The sequence below is a fragment of the Helicoverpa zea genome, chromosome 9 (assembly GCF_022581195.2).
Source record: "Helicoverpa zea isolate HzStark_Cry1AcR chromosome 9, ilHelZeax1.1, whole genome shotgun sequence".
NCBI lineage: Eukaryota > Metazoa > Arthropoda > Insecta > Lepidoptera > Noctuidae > Helicoverpa > Helicoverpa zea.
The window spans coordinates 4,110,151-4,127,100 of record NC_061460.1 but is presented as its reverse complement, the minus strand read 5'-3'; the positions used below and the strand labels follow the sequence as shown (position 1 = coordinate 4,127,100).

The window sequence follows — 16,950 nt, the reverse complement described above, 5'->3', positions numbered from 1 at the left end:
TACGTCAAATTAAGTTCTCAAATGTATTTTTAATTATGTTTAGGAAACAGTGCAGAAAGTAATTTGTGCGTCGAATTCTAAATAAGGAACCAAGATGTTCACTAATTCACAGATATCTAACTAAAGTTTATGCTCTAGTGATTAAAATAATTGCCTACAAATATTATATTTAAAAACCATATCAAACAAAAGTAGTCCTTAAATGTGATACCAATAAGTCCATTATGCATTACTTACTTCAAACTTATCACGAAAATTCCGAGTAAACCGTGTATTCATTATAAAGAAATTCGTTTTTTACATAAACACAATAAAAAGTTGGGATAGTAAAAAGAGCGTTTTCACACTAGAGATTATTTTACTGTTAACATCAATCATAAAGTCGTTTTAGTGTAAAATATTCGGAAGATTGCGGTCGCATTATCGCATACATTTTCTCTTTACTCGGAACGAGATACTCGGACATTCCTATTACGTATTGTTACTTATGTCTTTATTTGAGAGACTTGGAATTTTTATACGAAACGATCTTCATTTTTAGATTGTGTGCTAATATATTTAAAATTAGATAAACGATTGTACGATTGAATTTTAACGGAATTTATAATACATATCTTCTGCCAGCGGTTTCACCCGCATCCCGTGGGAACTACTTCCCGTACCGGGATAAAAAGTAGGTAGCCTATAGCCTTCCTCGATAAATGGGCTATCTAACACTGAAAGAAATTTTCAAATCGGACCAGTAGTTTCTGAAATTAGCGTGTTCAAACAAACAAACAAACTCTTCAGCTTTATAATATTACTATAGATACTACGCATTAAAAACGCTAGTCTGACGAAGGCAGCAATCAAATTAACGCTGGAGTTAAAACATTTTTGGTGTTCCTAAACTAAGAAATGTTCGGAATGGAAGTGAAACAGACAGTATTGTTATAAAAACTGACCATATAAATTCAAAGCGCAATTGGTGCAAGAAACTGCATTCCCAATAGACGCCTCATCAACAAATGCTTCTTGCACCTTGACAATAACGGCTCCACAATCGTGACCAGCCACCGAAGCCAATAGCTTGCCAGAGACAATACTCTGAAACTAAGTGAATAGACCGCGGTTAATCAATCATAACAGTAAGCTAAAACAAAGGCAAACAACTCGATCTCGTTATGGCATTTTACAATTATTTCCAAGAATTTTCCTATGAAAATTTACGGTATACGGAACTAGTTTATGGAAGACTACCTTTTAACGCGGTTTCATCTGCGTCCTGAGGGAACTACTCCTCGAACTGGGATAAAAAGTAGTCTAACTTTTAATTTAATGTATAAGCTATATTACTTCAAAGTTTCATCAAAATCCGTTCAGCCATTAAAACGCTGTTGAGGGGCAAACATCTTAACATTAAAAAGGAAACTCACAAAGTGACATTTAAAAAATAAAAGTCACATTTTATGTATTATCAAGCAAATTGAAAAACTACTTATAAACCAAATCATATCATTACGATTATTAAACATTGTAATTCACTGAACAGCTGTCTGATTTGTAAATAATTAAAAGAATAGTGTAGCTTGATTGATGTGGCACGGTTGACACTCTGGCTAATTGACACTTCGGAAATAACCGTGACTACTGATAGCATACGAAACATATGACTTACACAATTTGCTGTGTTTTTTTAATCAATTGGCTTGTGAAAATCATGTTGAAATATATGCTCTTCACTTACTAGTAAGCCAAATTATCTGTACTTAAAATACTTAACGATTTTTCCCATAAATTACTATCTATCGCGTACAAAATTGTGAACGTGTACGTTGTACGAATATTAGCACTAATTTGGCGTTCAATTTAGTCTTCAAGCTGACGGATAACCATTGTAAAACATGCATGAGAATCATTTTTTGACCACAAAATATTACTTACAAAAGCACCACCGGATATGTTCAGTCAAACTGTCACTCACACGCAGTTTTCGTGTTACTCTTTATTTATTGTTCAGTCAAAAAAGAGAAAATATAATTATGAAGAGTTTTGACACTAATTACATCGTTTTCCTTTTCATTTGTTTTGTAGTTATACAACTGTTTTTATTATAATTAAACATCCGTTATTAGTTTGATGGCGCCAAACAAAATTATTAGTCTTTTATTGAGATGTAATCGATCAAATATTGAGTGGTCATTGATTGGCACGAGTATTATACGATACACAATACAAGCTTATTGATCACGATAATGTCGGAATCACGAACATCGGATGGGCTTCACTTCACCGTATTGGAGTGAATAAACAGCTGACGGCTGATTAATGATATTTTCTAATTGCTTCACATCGGCCACTTCCTGTAGAAAGAGATCGCATTGTTCAGCAACATTACTTACATACAATTTAACTATGATTATGTGGCTTTTGGCGAAAGCGAAGGCCGAATTTGTATTATTTTATATTTTTTGCATACATAAGTGATGGATCGTCTGTATGCATCTCGTCTGAGCGATTACGTATATATATGCTCGTGTTTAAAAAACTGTTGATTAATATTTATCAGGATTTAATTGATCTGTTTTCATTGCTCATCGGTATCAGATTGCACACGCGACCACTAACGTCGGCAGATGGTTAGATAGAAATAATTTAATGAAGTTTTTCTGCGGTGATCAGCATGACTTGGTCGTGTTGTGTTAGGCCCCGTACGTTATACATTGCTGCTTACGTTTTTGTAACAGATTTATTACCGGTACCGATAATAGAGACGCCAGCGTAACATGCAATTTCCTCGTCTTGCTTATGGTATAAATAAATCTAGACTTGTTAAAACAGTAATTATATTAATAAATGTTCTTATTAACATAATATAATTTGTGGTTAGTAATTTCTATCATAAAACATGTTTTTGTTTAACAAGATATAATTTACAGCTCTAAAGTTTTGTTACGTCATGCTACTTACAACAAGATATGTATGAAATGGCTGTTACATTTTTTATGGAGTGTCAAAGATGAATATTTAATAGGCTGGGAGTTGGGATGCGAGATAAATGACCGAATTATGTTATTAGAGTAATTTATCGAGCCCTCGGAGGCACTATTTCGAAGGTTTATTGCGACACTGGTCGATAAAACTCGATAAATCATAATAGTTGAGTGTTGAGGGTCGGGAGAGACTGTTCCCGCCTACTGTAGCGACGGGCTACGGAACAAACAAGTGAGGCCAATTAAAATGTCACTTATATTGTGAATTATTACGGCGTAAATCATAGAAAAGTCACGAAGGTGAAATTATCATATTATATATTATTTTTTGTGATCGATATTATAATGCGAGGTGTCTGGCGGAACACGTGTGTGGAATATAAAGTGTGACATCGTTCCGGGTCACACGCCGGTAACAATTACAATGAATTTTACTGCCCGTGAATTTTCTACACTAAACTATGTGACCCAGAATCGCAATCATTTGTGTCAAGATCAAGAATACAGTAAAGTTTATTCGAATTCAAGACAAACGTACTCCTCGTGGTTAATTTGCGCGTAATTATGAAATGGATGCTATCAACATGTTCAAACCACTGCTGCTTAATTAAACCTGGTAAGACGAGACAACTCGACGATCGATTAAAATTACGATATCGAACACACGATATTAAGCAGATAATTGTAATTAAGCTGTAATTATTAAACGCACGCAAACATTTAGTTTGGGAGCCACGCTAACCGATTCATAATCCGCTCTGTTTGGGTTCAGTTGATCCTGACGCCGCGTGATCTCGAAATTAAACTGACCGAATAAAATGCGCATTAGCAAGTCAGCTAGCATTTCGTTCAAGTCATTATAACTGCGCTTGCGTACGCAAACCCGGGGAGCGTTACCGCCGACCACTGTGCAAAAACTGTAAACTACCGCAGAATGCAAATCTAGCAATTAACATTAGCTGCCTTGAAATGTATCTCTGTTAGATATATCTTTTTAAGTTCACACACATTTAATTGCGCGGTAATTTCTCTTATTTCCATCTGATTAGGCGATTTATTCGGTTCCCTGGTAATAAGCTATTGTCTAATAGTGTTGTTCTGTTTCAGATCTCGAGATAACGGGCGCCAAGGTGAGAGTCAGTTTTCTACTGCGATTGGACACATTATTCCACAGTGATAAACTTTTCGGAACGAATTCTATGTAAATGCGCTTGTAAACACGTTAATGCTAATGTGTTATGGAGATACGCCTGTTTATTTTTTTTATAGAACACTTGTAGATTTTATACGGATAGTGAGTTAAGTAGATCGTACTTTTCATAATCTCCCTAATGATGTAGATATGTACATAATTGTATAAACATTCGAAAAACATATGTGAAGAAAGTGTAACACAAATGTACGGTACCTATAACAGACTGGTAGTTGTAGGTTCACAGTTTTACAGATATCCTTCAGCTGTTCTTACGATACTTGGAACAGGGTACCATAACCACAAAGTACATTAAAATCCCATAAGCGCAAGAGCACACTGCCGGTTTCCTACCACTGCATCCATTTTTTTAACTCGACACTACACCACACATGTACATTATTACAAAATACTAACGGTAATACATATAATAGCCGGTTCATGTAAGTAGGCGTGTACACTAATCTTAATTTTGATAAATGGCTTCCAAGCTTCGTCTAAATTATTTTTTGTTTGCACCAGTCAAAACAAACTCACGCAATATCGAGATACAGCCTTTGGTTAATGAAACGATTAAATCTTAATCGATGATGGTTTGATATTGATTTTGTGATAATTGTAATTTATTGTTCAAAATATTTTATCTGGCTATTTCATGAGTAGGTACTTATTTTTGGTAAAATAATGGTGGGAATCATAGTACCACAGAGCCTATTATAAAGCACTTGGGTAAACGCGATTTCTTTTTAGTTTTATTTTTTAGGAAACCTGCCAGTTAATTTTTTATTTCGAGTATTATCTCTTGTGTGAACTTTCTTTTGAAAGATCATTGAATGAAACCTTTATGCTGCATTTAAATGGATGGCCCTTTCAAATTCAGAAAGGTTTAAAAATCGAACGGTCGTTTAAGAAAGTGTTAATAAAATACCCTGTCACATTACGGCCTTTACCTTTAAATTACTTGAAGCAAAAACAAGACGGCTTATTAAAACCTTATTGAATCTTAATTGAAAGATCATTAAATGTTCTTGTACAGGAGTGTGGGCTTTACTTAATTACGCTGTAAGTGATTCTATCTCCTCGAAGGCCAATAAAGTAACCATCATCATCCTCCGAGCCTTATTCCCAACTATGTTGGGGTCAGCTTCCAGTCTAACCGGATTCAGCTGAGTACCAGTGCTTTACAAGAAGCGACTGCCTATCTGACCTCCTCAACCCAGTTACCCGGGCAACCCGATACTCCTTGGTTAGACTGGTGTCAGACTTACTGGCTTCTGACTACCCGTAACGACTGCCAAGGATGTTCAATGACAGCCGGGACCTACAGTTTAACGTGCCATCCGAAACACAGCCAATGGTGTCTAAGATATACTTAGAAAGTACATACAAACTTAGAAAAGTTGCATTGGTACTTGCCTGACCTGGGATCGAACCCGCGCCCTCATACTTGAGAGGCTGGTCCTTTACCCACGGCCAATAAAGTAACCACGGACAATAATTTTACCAAATAGGTCCTACTCAAAATCGTGGCTTATTTATGCGGATTGTTTTTGTGTCACAGTCAACAGTTATAATCCGCGAATACATTGACCAGTTGTGAACTCTGACGGCACGTAGGACGATAGCTTCCTACTCGGCATTCATAGATATTAATGATTTTATTATAATTTCTGCGAAGCGTCATTCGTTAAACTCCATTTAGCATAGAAGCTGTATGTACATCAAGATTAGATTATTTATCAGATATAACGATTTATGTACTCAAGTTATTAATTATTTATACATTTGTCATAACGACTGATGTTGTATATGGATTGTAATTTTATATAGAGGTTAGGCAGATTTGCATCTTAATATTCTTATGAATCATTCGTTATTTATTGTGAAGGCTTTATTATGGCGGACGAGGTTGTTTGGTTGTCATTAGGTTTCAAACAAAAGATATAGGTATTACTGTAGTTATGACCAACGTTGTAAATACCTGAATATTAGTTCTGGGACCTATTAATCAAAACTTTTAAGCCTTTTGGATTAAGTAGTGTCTTATGACACGATGCTTTTTGAACAATGACCCCAGTGTAATTACTTGATAGACCTTTCCACTTATGTGCAATATAAGAAAATGGTCCATATTATAGACTGAGTGGTATAAAAATCTCAAATAAATATTAGCTTTTGATCGTAGATAAAGACGGAAAGTGAGAGCACCTTATTTCAGGCCGCTAAATATAACTGAATTAAACGCCTACTTACATTCTATCGCATTTAAATCTCCACAGTAAAATACTATTTTAAAAGCCTCACGAGAATTTCTAAAAGCAGACACAAATTATACTGCGCCGATTAATAGTGGTTGTCACTAAACTGTCTCAATCTACGCCTATTAAGCTTCGCGTAATAACTGCTGCGCCGGAGTCGATTATTTTCCGGACACTCCTGCGCACTCTAATGATACGAGTAGGATAAGATTGTAAAGATGAATGTCCATTGTGAGTACATAGTTGAGTGTTCGAATAAAATAAATGAGCATCGATTAAATTAGTCGCTACTTGTTTTGTTGACTCGATTCGATTTATTGATATCGATAATTAGGTGTGGTGAGCTCACGACGGTTAATGTTAATGCCCTGCTCTTGAGTGTTAATGTTTTTTTTTTATATGCGATGTCGAGTTAGTTACAAATGATGTGCTTGCTCGGCAAACGTTGTCGGTTGCTTGGAAATGGAAAAGCTTATCGATAGGAAGGCAAGTCAATAAAAAGTTTTCTTAGAGCCCTTTGGTTGTCCCTATTTTATCTTTATTTGTGTTATTCTGTCTTTATTTTATCATTTGCAATATGTAGTAGCTCAGATGGAGAAGTCCTAATAGAAACGAGACACAATTAATTTTCTAACTAATCTCGATAGCATTGACTGTTTACCCCAACTCGCCCGAAGGCATCAATTGAATGAAAACTCAGAATGGATGGCCTGCAATAATCTATCCGGATCTCTCTCCTTTAATAAATGGTTCCCTAATTAATTATGTACCAGCTATTTAATCTGAGATCGCCATGTTTGATTTTAAAGGATTGCGCAGGAAGTGATACATTTATCATTCAATAGAATTGGAAGTGTTTGTAGGTTATTAGTAGTAAGTATGCCAATAAATTATTTATGATTACCATTCATGTTAAATATGTATGGCACAGAATAGCTTCTGTATTTTTTATGTACAGAATCGATTTCTTAATACATTTTATAAGAATATTTGTCAAGCAGAAACAGTGCAAGATTTAATTGAAAGCCTTTTATGTCTTTTGTCACTAGAAAACAATAATGCACAGTCACGTAGTAAATTAATTGATGCTTTTCTCAAGTGACCGAGGTTAATAGGACTAGGTAACTGTTTAAGGAGACGTCAGAATGGTCACGCAAATACTTAAATGTGAAATGGGTTCCAATAATATGTGACTTATTATTACTCAGCGATATAAATTACTGCACGTATGATGGTCTTTGAAAATACATAGCTCTAATTGAAGATCTCTCTCCCCGATAACAGAATAAAGACTAATTGGTTGCCTAGTTCCATACCTGATTTATGTACCTATTAGTTTATTTCATTGAATATTCAATGATTTACAAACTGCAAAGCTAAATCGACGACCTAAATTACGAATCGACGACCTAAATCGACGAGCTAAATTGACGACCTCGATGGCGCAATGGTCATCATGCCGGACCGCCGAACCTGAGGTCCCGGGTTCGATTCCCGGTTCGGTCGACATTTGTGTGATGAGCATGCTTGTTGGCTGTGGTCTGGGTGTTATGATATCTATTTATAAATATGTATATATGTAGCTATATGTAGTTTATCAGTTGTGTTAGCACCCATAACACAAGTTAATAAATAACTTACCATGGGGCTAACCGACCGTGTGTGAAAAAGGTGTCCCGACATTATATTTTTTTTAAATCGAAATGAAAATGTCCTATCTAGTTCATTTGCAGCAATAATTCTCTATGGTGACAACAGTCGTGGTCGTCTATATAATTCCGTGTCACTCGCGTTATAAAACACGCATGGAAGTGTGCGAACGCAACATAATATCAATTCAACTGCCTCGTAATATTTTGTAGCAACACCACCTCTTTCAATTTTAAACTTATTTTATTTTTATTACGGGAAATATTTACGAGTGTGTTTGCAGCATAGAGTTGTCAGGCGTTCGGAACCTTGGGGTATAAATCAAAGTGTGACGTAACAATGGCGGACTAGAGATGTCCCAACACGCCCTGCAGCCCGTTACATGGTGAGGCGGAGCACCGCGTGGTTTTAATCTATGCGCTGTTAGGACAATGTACACCGGTATTGTGTTAGGACTGTTTTGACGTTTATTCTGTTTGTTTGCAGCCGCCGAGGTGTTATTATGTCCGCGACAAGCCTAGCCATGATGTATCGTTTGTTCCACCTGGCTTTTATGCGCAATTTCTCCCTGGGTGGCTGGTTTTGACACTAGTGATGTATGCGTTAACTTTCTCAATGATCTCCGGGTTTGAGATCACATCGCGAATTCCTGGAGTAAAACCGTGTGCGGTTTGGCCCAGTTCCGTTTGTTCGACGCGTCGTTTTGTTAATTCTTTTCACGATCTCCAATGTCAGGTGACGTCATTGTTTGTTCGTGATAAAAAAGTGCGGGACAAAAAATGAAAGAAAGTTGAAAACCAATTGTGGTGACGTGCCTCGTGACATTAACCTTCCATCTAGTTGAAGCAGTTCAAAAAGTGCTCACGGTATTCGCATTTCGATCTTGTTCGTCGATTAAAAGATGTCTCGATCTTTAATCAGCTCACTACTAACCCGAAAACCGATTGTCCTGTAAATTAAACACACGTAGAGGCTGATTAAATATTCAGGGAGCCTTTAACGAACCGGACACCGGCGCTCATTATGGCCCAACAAGCGTAACCGACTGCACAAAAGCTCGCTAACATAATGATCGTTTTTCTACCACTTTCTTCCAAGTAAAAAGTGCACAATTTATTGGACGGTAAAAAAGTCATTAAAAAACCTAACTTAATTGTCACGGCTGTCGGCGCGACGTCGCACGCCGGCCGTCGCCCGCGCAGCCGCCGACGTCGACTGTGTACTATTGTAACAGTTTTTTTTTTTAACAAATTGGTCTCTTGCTTCTTTTACACAATTTCGGTTTCGCTTTCACTAGAATGTGTATTACTGTTCATTGTATTGATTAAACAAATTGCAATTTGATTTGCGGTTGCGGTGATACGAATTAATGTATATTAAGACTTTTTTGACGTTTTGTATGAAAGCTGCAAGCCCTAGTTTCTTTAGTGGTTCTTTAGGAAGGAAATCATTAAAGTGGTTGTGCGATGTATTTAATTCTGAATTTTTCAGTTAGTTAATTAATCTTTTATGAATGAGATGGATAGCATTCCTCATTGCTATTCTCCCATGGTGTTTCCATCATTGAATTAGTTACGTAACCGTCAATCTCGGGTCATGTTCTAAGTGGGTTATTGGAGGGTACTTGAGCTGAGTCATCCCTGTCATTGTGATGACTGGAAGGTGCAGAAGCAAGGCTTATTGAGTAACGTTGCACTGGCTGCACTAAGAGAATATGAAGGGCCAATGACCTGATGATTAGATGATAATGATTATGAAGCTTAATCACAGGTTTAGACGTAAAGTTGAGTAATAATCTCTGTGGGAAAGATGAGCTGTGGGAGATTTTACTTCAGATTAGAGTTTTTTTTTTGTTCAAATAAATTTAGATTTAAATGGGTTCTATATGTCATACTCCGATCCAATTTATATAACTAGAAAAAGCACAAAATATCAAATGTCACTGCCATACTTTCGAAAAATTTGGACAAATTGACCAATTTCTGTATAGCGAACTTTTTGGTATAAATTAATTAATTTAAACTTTCTTTTTTTTAACAATATTCTATCCCAATTAATCTTCACGAGCGTGTTCATCTATTAGCGCTAAAATAAAAATTAATTAGCGTATCGTGAATAAATTGTTATGCTCCACAGTGTAAATAATACTTTTGGAGGAAAAACATGCGGTTTTATGAATAGTAGCAAAAAACGGCTCATATTTCGCATTCTCGTAGAAAAAAGTTTGATACAAAAAGCGTAAATAAGAGTAGTACGTTTTTACGTAGATGTCTGAGGAGCATTGAACTATAGTAAAAGCTTATGACCTCACGTACATGCAAGAATACAGACTACTATAAATTTAATACTAATGTTTTTTATAACCCCCAATCAAGCTACAGAAAATAAAAAAATCAAGCTATAGTCTATAACCGTAAAATATTGTGAAAAGTGTCCCAAATACCTAATTTTACACCAACACAGCAGAAATTAAACCAACTTTATCAATGAAGCTTCACGTTGAATGATCTCTCAAACGCAAAAAAAACATAAATTTCAATATTTAAATAGAAAACATTACCTTAAGGCACATTTAAATACATCCAAGAAATGTGACGCGACTTACTGAGTGCATTCTCACTGAGCGATTAAAATAATCTGCGGTTGTCGACGATTTGCGTCACAGTAATCACTACCAGTATTCCAATACCCTTCAGACGTATCCTACCTTTCTTTGAGTTTATTTTTTCCAGTAATTTATAGGCGATCTTCAAGTGATATTGCCTCTAACGAAGAAATGTCTAGTCATAGATTTTGAGTTCGCGTTCAACCGTATAATCATATCACATCGCAAAAAGATGACACAAACTCAAGTATGCAACTACAGAGCTCAGTACCCTTTTTTCCTTATTGCTATATCATTTCCAGGTTATACACGAGTAAAAGCTGATATTCTGTGCTGTTGCCATGAGCTTAGACCATTGTAGATGCCTCAATAGGTTCCGCAATAGATACCGACTATCAAATGTTTCCGAGAGCGCGTCTCGAAATAGACACCACACTCTAAATTGACTCTCACTATAGATAAAAACAGGTATTATTGTATTTTCTTGAATCTCTTTCCTTGCATTATTCTGTAAGAACTCCAATTTAAAAGCAATATAGCATTTGTATTCATAAAACGGCTACCGGACAAGTAACCCTTCATTTAGTTTTATACGCTTCGAACAAAAATAAAGTTGTGAATGAGAAATCATAAATCAATGAAAGTGCTAGATTTAAAGAAAATATGATGAAAATGCATAAATCATTTATTTTAAATGATGTATGTCGGTGAGATAATACACGACAGCCGGTGAGACTGACACGTCTTATACAAGGTGTTGTAATAAATCAACCGCTTAATTTGATCTCCTCCGATTCCATGTAACATGTGAACCGGTTATGATGCAATTTTTATAAACATTCCTCCTGTATATATCTAAGGTAACGAGTATTCTCGTAAAGGAAGCACTTATCACGCGCCTAACGAGCGATATCGGGTAAGCGCTGAACATTTTACAACGCACATAAAAGTTTGCTTTCTTCTGGTTTTAAAATAAACCAAGATTTAAGATTATTCGGTTTTAATAGATTAGAAGATAAAAGATTATCTCGTATTTTATATTATCTATTTCTTTTCTTCCCTTTCTACATAATTAAGCAAAATATGTTTGCCAATACCTCAATTATTACGAGTTAAAATCATCGGCAAGGATATTGAGCCCTGACCTTCACCGGCGCAGAAGCGATTTATTGGTTTATTGCCATAAGTGCGATCAGTGATAACTATACCTCGTGGAGGTCAAATATCTCGTAGATCAAGCGAGGTGATTACTACACCCCCTGTATATTGACTTATTTAATATTCTGATGGCGTAATTCTTATATATAACTAACATAACCAAACCTTTTCGTAAAATTAAATTAAAATCATACAAAGCTTAAGTAATAAACTTCAACTGCAGTGATATTCTCGGTTCATAACACGATCAAACGTAAAAGCAGACGCGATTTCTTACAACATTAAATCAGGTAGGTAGCTACTGTTAAGCCGAGGAACATAAACCGAACGCATACAGTCATAACTTATAGATACCCACTCACTGAAGACTTTTTAGTCGGCCGACATTTTATTTATTTATTAAACAAAATATTACAAAGGCGGACTGAAGTCTTTTGTGTTGAATAAATGGTTTTTCTTTCTTTCTTCTTAATGCCATAGACATTCTTTCCAGTCAACCATTTTGATAGGGCGCTTGGTATGTAAGGAGATGTATAGGAGTACGCATACTACGACGATCAGGTATTTGGCTGGTAACAGACCGACTAAACACTCACCGTCTTACCACAAAAACTTTTAAACGTCAGTTTAAGACTTGTCTAAAAAAATGTCAAATTGTGACGTTGACATAAATATTATGGTTCATTTTGCAGCCACAATTTTTTTAGACAAGTGTAAAACAGGGGTTTAAGTTTTTGTAGTAAGGCCATCAAAGTCTTCACGAAACTAAGGCGATTATCACACTGCCCCGCATGATGCAGCGTAGTGCGTGGATGCGTTTTTTTCCGTTGTATGGAAATATCTCCGTTTGTATGGAAAACACGCATAGTCCAACACACTGAAAATGCATCCACGCGCGTTCATGCGGATCACGCACATACATGCGGAGAAACACGCACCCCCGCGCGTAGGTGCGGGGCGAGACGCAAGGTATGGCACACTGATCCCGCAATGCCGCGCGTGATTTTGAATGGGCGTGACGTGTATATTTGAAAATGGAACTCGCTGTGCGTGAATTTACAAAACGCACCTACGCGCGTGAGTGCGTGAAAAACCCGCACGATGATGCAGATCTGCACTCCCGCAGGAACGCGCGTAGGTGCGTCGACACGCAAGATGCAGCGTGATGCGGGGCAGTGTGAAGATCACCTATTTCACTATTATCTTTAAAATATATTTTTTCCATCGATCGGGGCAACTATCGGCCGATTAAAAGTCTACAGTGTGCAACTCCAAGTGCAAAACAGCATTAGATAAAACATTTTTTCACAACCCATAAACGTTCTGCCGACAGAATGCATTTAAATTCTGTTGTATGCCATCATTAAAATAGTTACGAGTATTGCATGTCTTTCTTAATTAGTCGGTTGTATCATTGCATCAGTGAGGCTCGCTTGGCATAAATCGTGTTCTTACAAATTATAGGGCCGCGGGGAAATAGAATATTATGTGATGCACTGGTTATGATGGATGATGAAATCTATTAATGTTAAGTAGTACCATGGTGACTAGAACCTACATTTCTATTGTTAAGATTATACCTGGATGTACTTGGCATAATGTGAAAAATTGGGCCCATTGGCATTGTAAAATCTTTGTGAAGTTGAAAAAAATAATGGAATGATTGGCAGTGCCGACAACGAAGTAGATAGCCTAGAGAAGTTAATAAAACCGTAGCTTTCTGTTGTAAAAAAAAAAATGATACAGTTTTGCAAGAAAACTTAGGCTACTAGGCCAAGCACTAAGCATAACTAAGTTACAATAAAAATGTTTTCTGTGACTAACATAAATTAGCATAGTTAAGTATGTCTACTCTTTACTATTTCATGGTATGTGATTTAACTCGAGAAATAAATCTCATTTTTACTGTGTGCAAATTACCATGTGTACTAGATAAGTAAACCTAGGAGCCCCACCCTTTATTCCCACAGAACTCAACACGAATAAATATGAATAAAAATAGACATTTAAATAGTACCACAGACTCTCGTAAATAATCTAGGAACATTATTTTCTCGTCACTAGAAGTGTGCGCTTGCGATATCATATCTTAAAACGTCTGAATTCAGAAGTGGTGAGTTAAACAACGATTTGTATCTCGCTACGGTAAGTTTTTACTCCACCTAAGAGTCAGTATCATGTCGTCGAGTTATAGTAATGGAACTGAGTTTGTTTTAGACTGATGATCGCTATATTTTGCAGGTTTAAGCGAATGTATTCGAGTAATGAGGTTTTGATAGAGTAGGTTTAAATATTTTAATCTTAAGCACGTTCTTACTTTAAGTGGTCATTTTTTAAGTTTTTTAGGCTTTTGATATATAATAGACGAGATTGGTTTTTTTTAAATAACAATGATGTCAAAGCTTTGCTTACCTTTGAACTGCAAGCCAACCAGTGTTCAGTGGTTTATGCGGGAGTTCTAAAGGTCTGTCATTGCCGTTGCCATCGACATCTTCATCATCATCGACATCGAAATAAAATGAAAATAAAATAAAATCCTAAAAAAATTACAATTACACCATCAAAAAGGTGTGGAAAATATTATTTAGCATAACAACAGCACAGCATTCCATATAAAATAAACAAGCGATGAAAGGATTTACGATGGCAGTTTTTAATACCCGCTGTGTTTACCTGAAGTTGCGATTCAATTAGCATATAAACGAGTTGTGAAAATAAAAGTGGCCACCCTTAGGCTGATAGGACGTATCATGGACCGGGAGCCCGTGGCTACCAGATTGTCGTCAAAGCATTAAGGAAAAATTGATTTTATTTTTTATTTACTCATTAATTTTGGGCATCAAAGCTCATCATCATACAGTACTATAGGTTTCGAGTTGGTATGGACGACTGACTAACGACTGACGAAGTGGCTTTGGAAACGATGAAAAAGACAACGGAATTTATCTCTTTTATAACTTTTGTATTTTTATTTATGTAAAAGATTATGCCAGTACAAAATTCATCAGAGCAACCATAACAAATCTTTGCTAGTTGTCCATACTTACATCTTCCAAAGATACTATCGCTCCAACTTGATAGTAAGTCAATCGTTCATACCCGATGTACCTACAAAAAAAAGTATTTTTATAGTGAAGGTTTGGCGGCTCCAAGCTCTCACAATATCAATATAATCATTCAAACCCAAGCTATAGACGTGGAACGAGATTAAATTAGATTATATACAAGTATTTACAATGTGCCTAGTAAGTTGGTTGCTAAGGGGCGTAGTGTTTTGTTTTTCTTTATTGTTTTATGCAGTCGCGTGGAAAGCTTTATTGGGAAGAAATCAAGTGGATTTTAAGATGTTTTTTTTTTTGGTGGTTACAGTCGAAGTAATCGGCTTTTGTTTTCAATTTGGTTTCAAATCATGTGATGTGGAAGTTTCAAGAAAGCTTCATATTATTCATCTGCTCATTAAACAGACAATCTACATATTATTTTAAGTAGATTTTAAATGTTATTTTCCTGTTATCTTAAGTACCTACAATAATTTTATTTATTTCATTATACTGTTTATTTATTGTACATTTTTTAAATAAAAACCTCAGCTAAGTTCGATGCGTTCTAGTTGCCCAAGCAATTAAGGTTTGAATTAAGTAGGTAACTATAAAAAACTAACAGCCAGTTTCTTCATCAAAAGTTAAAGCCAAAGTAAAAGTCAAAGTAATGTCTAAAGTAAAAGTAACGGTCAAATTCAATTTTTCAAATTCTATTAGTTTTGCTGTCACTTTAGCCTTGAAAAAACGTATTTGACCGTTACTTTTACTTTAGACATTACTTTAACTTTTGATGAAGAAACTGGCCGTAAAACTGTTCTTCTGCTACCCAATAAACATTGTAAGGAAATACTAACATACAAGAACTATCATGTCAATATAATGTCAGGACTCCTTTTCACACACGGTCGGTTAGCCCCATGCTAAGTTATTAATTAACTTGTGTTATGGGTGCTAACACAACTGATAAACTACATATGGCTACATATATACATATTTATAAATACATATTGTAACACCCAGACCACGGCCAACAAGCATGCTCATCACACTCAGGTTCGGCAGTCCGGCATGGTGACCATTGCGCCATCGAGGTCACCAAATACAAAAAAAATACAAAGTATAACGCATTTCTCACAAGCTGAACAAGATAATATTTACATCAAATGCCACTAAAGCTCATTTGTAAAGAAATATGCGCCGATTTGTCCAACCACTGTAATGATTTTTACAAATTACATATTATTTTCAAGCTAAAAAGAGAGGCATATATCTCTTTGCGGTGATTTTATGGCTCTCTTTTTAGCATAGGCCAAAACAATAGTCCTGGCGCCGGGAGTAAGGATGGCTAGCTATTTCTTTTACATACACAATTGAAAAACAGTGTGGTTTTTAATAAAGAGTGTAGTGTTTTTGAAAAAATCAGTACTTAATATAGTAAAGAGGAAACATTTTTTTTGTTTGTACCGGTTTGGATACTACTTAAGAGGACGAATTGGAATTTTTGGCGCCAAGGATCTCAATTTTTCTCAGTAAATACAAAACGGATCAAAATACAACTTGGTTACCTGAAAGTTCATGATATAAACCTTATTTTGTTAGACGTAGAAACATGATTAGGTAACTTTTATAACAGAGAAAAATATATCAAACATACCTCTTTTTAAAAAGAGATTCACATATTATGGGCAAACGGGACCGATTTAAGCCTCTTAACTTTTTTAGTAGTTGAGTATATACATACTCTTTAAAATTGTAGAAGGAATTTTTATCAAATTATCATTTCTAAATAATAAAATTACAAAACCATTTTGTCGCTTACGACTTTTAGTTATAAGCTAGCGCGCGTATTGTTATCCTCGCCCCGCTCAGACGCTCCGACCCCTTTTGGCGCCTGAGGTGCGCGTGCCGGTTATGGAATTATTGTTGACCAATTCGTCGCCTTAACCGCTTTGAAAAAATATTTAACTGTTGAACAGCTACACTCTTCCCGAGTTACTTAGAATATATTCTTAATTTTCTCCCGCTAAGGCCAGTAGTTCCCACGGGACTTGAGTAAAACCGCGGGGAAACGTCT

General features: G+C 35.9%; 1 protein-coding gene across 1 annotated transcript in view; it reads left to right on the top strand.

Annotated features, from left to right (window-relative positions):
• LOC124633451 overlaps positions 1-16,950 on the top strand; it is an 88,042-nt gene that overhangs the window by 28,429 nt on the left and 42,663 nt on the right. Inside the window, exon 2 of the mRNA XM_047168678.1 lies at positions 4,080-4,102. The gene's annotated coding sequence lies outside the window, so the exon portion shown is untranslated. The remainder of the gene's footprint in view (positions 1-4,079; positions 4,103-16,950) is intronic.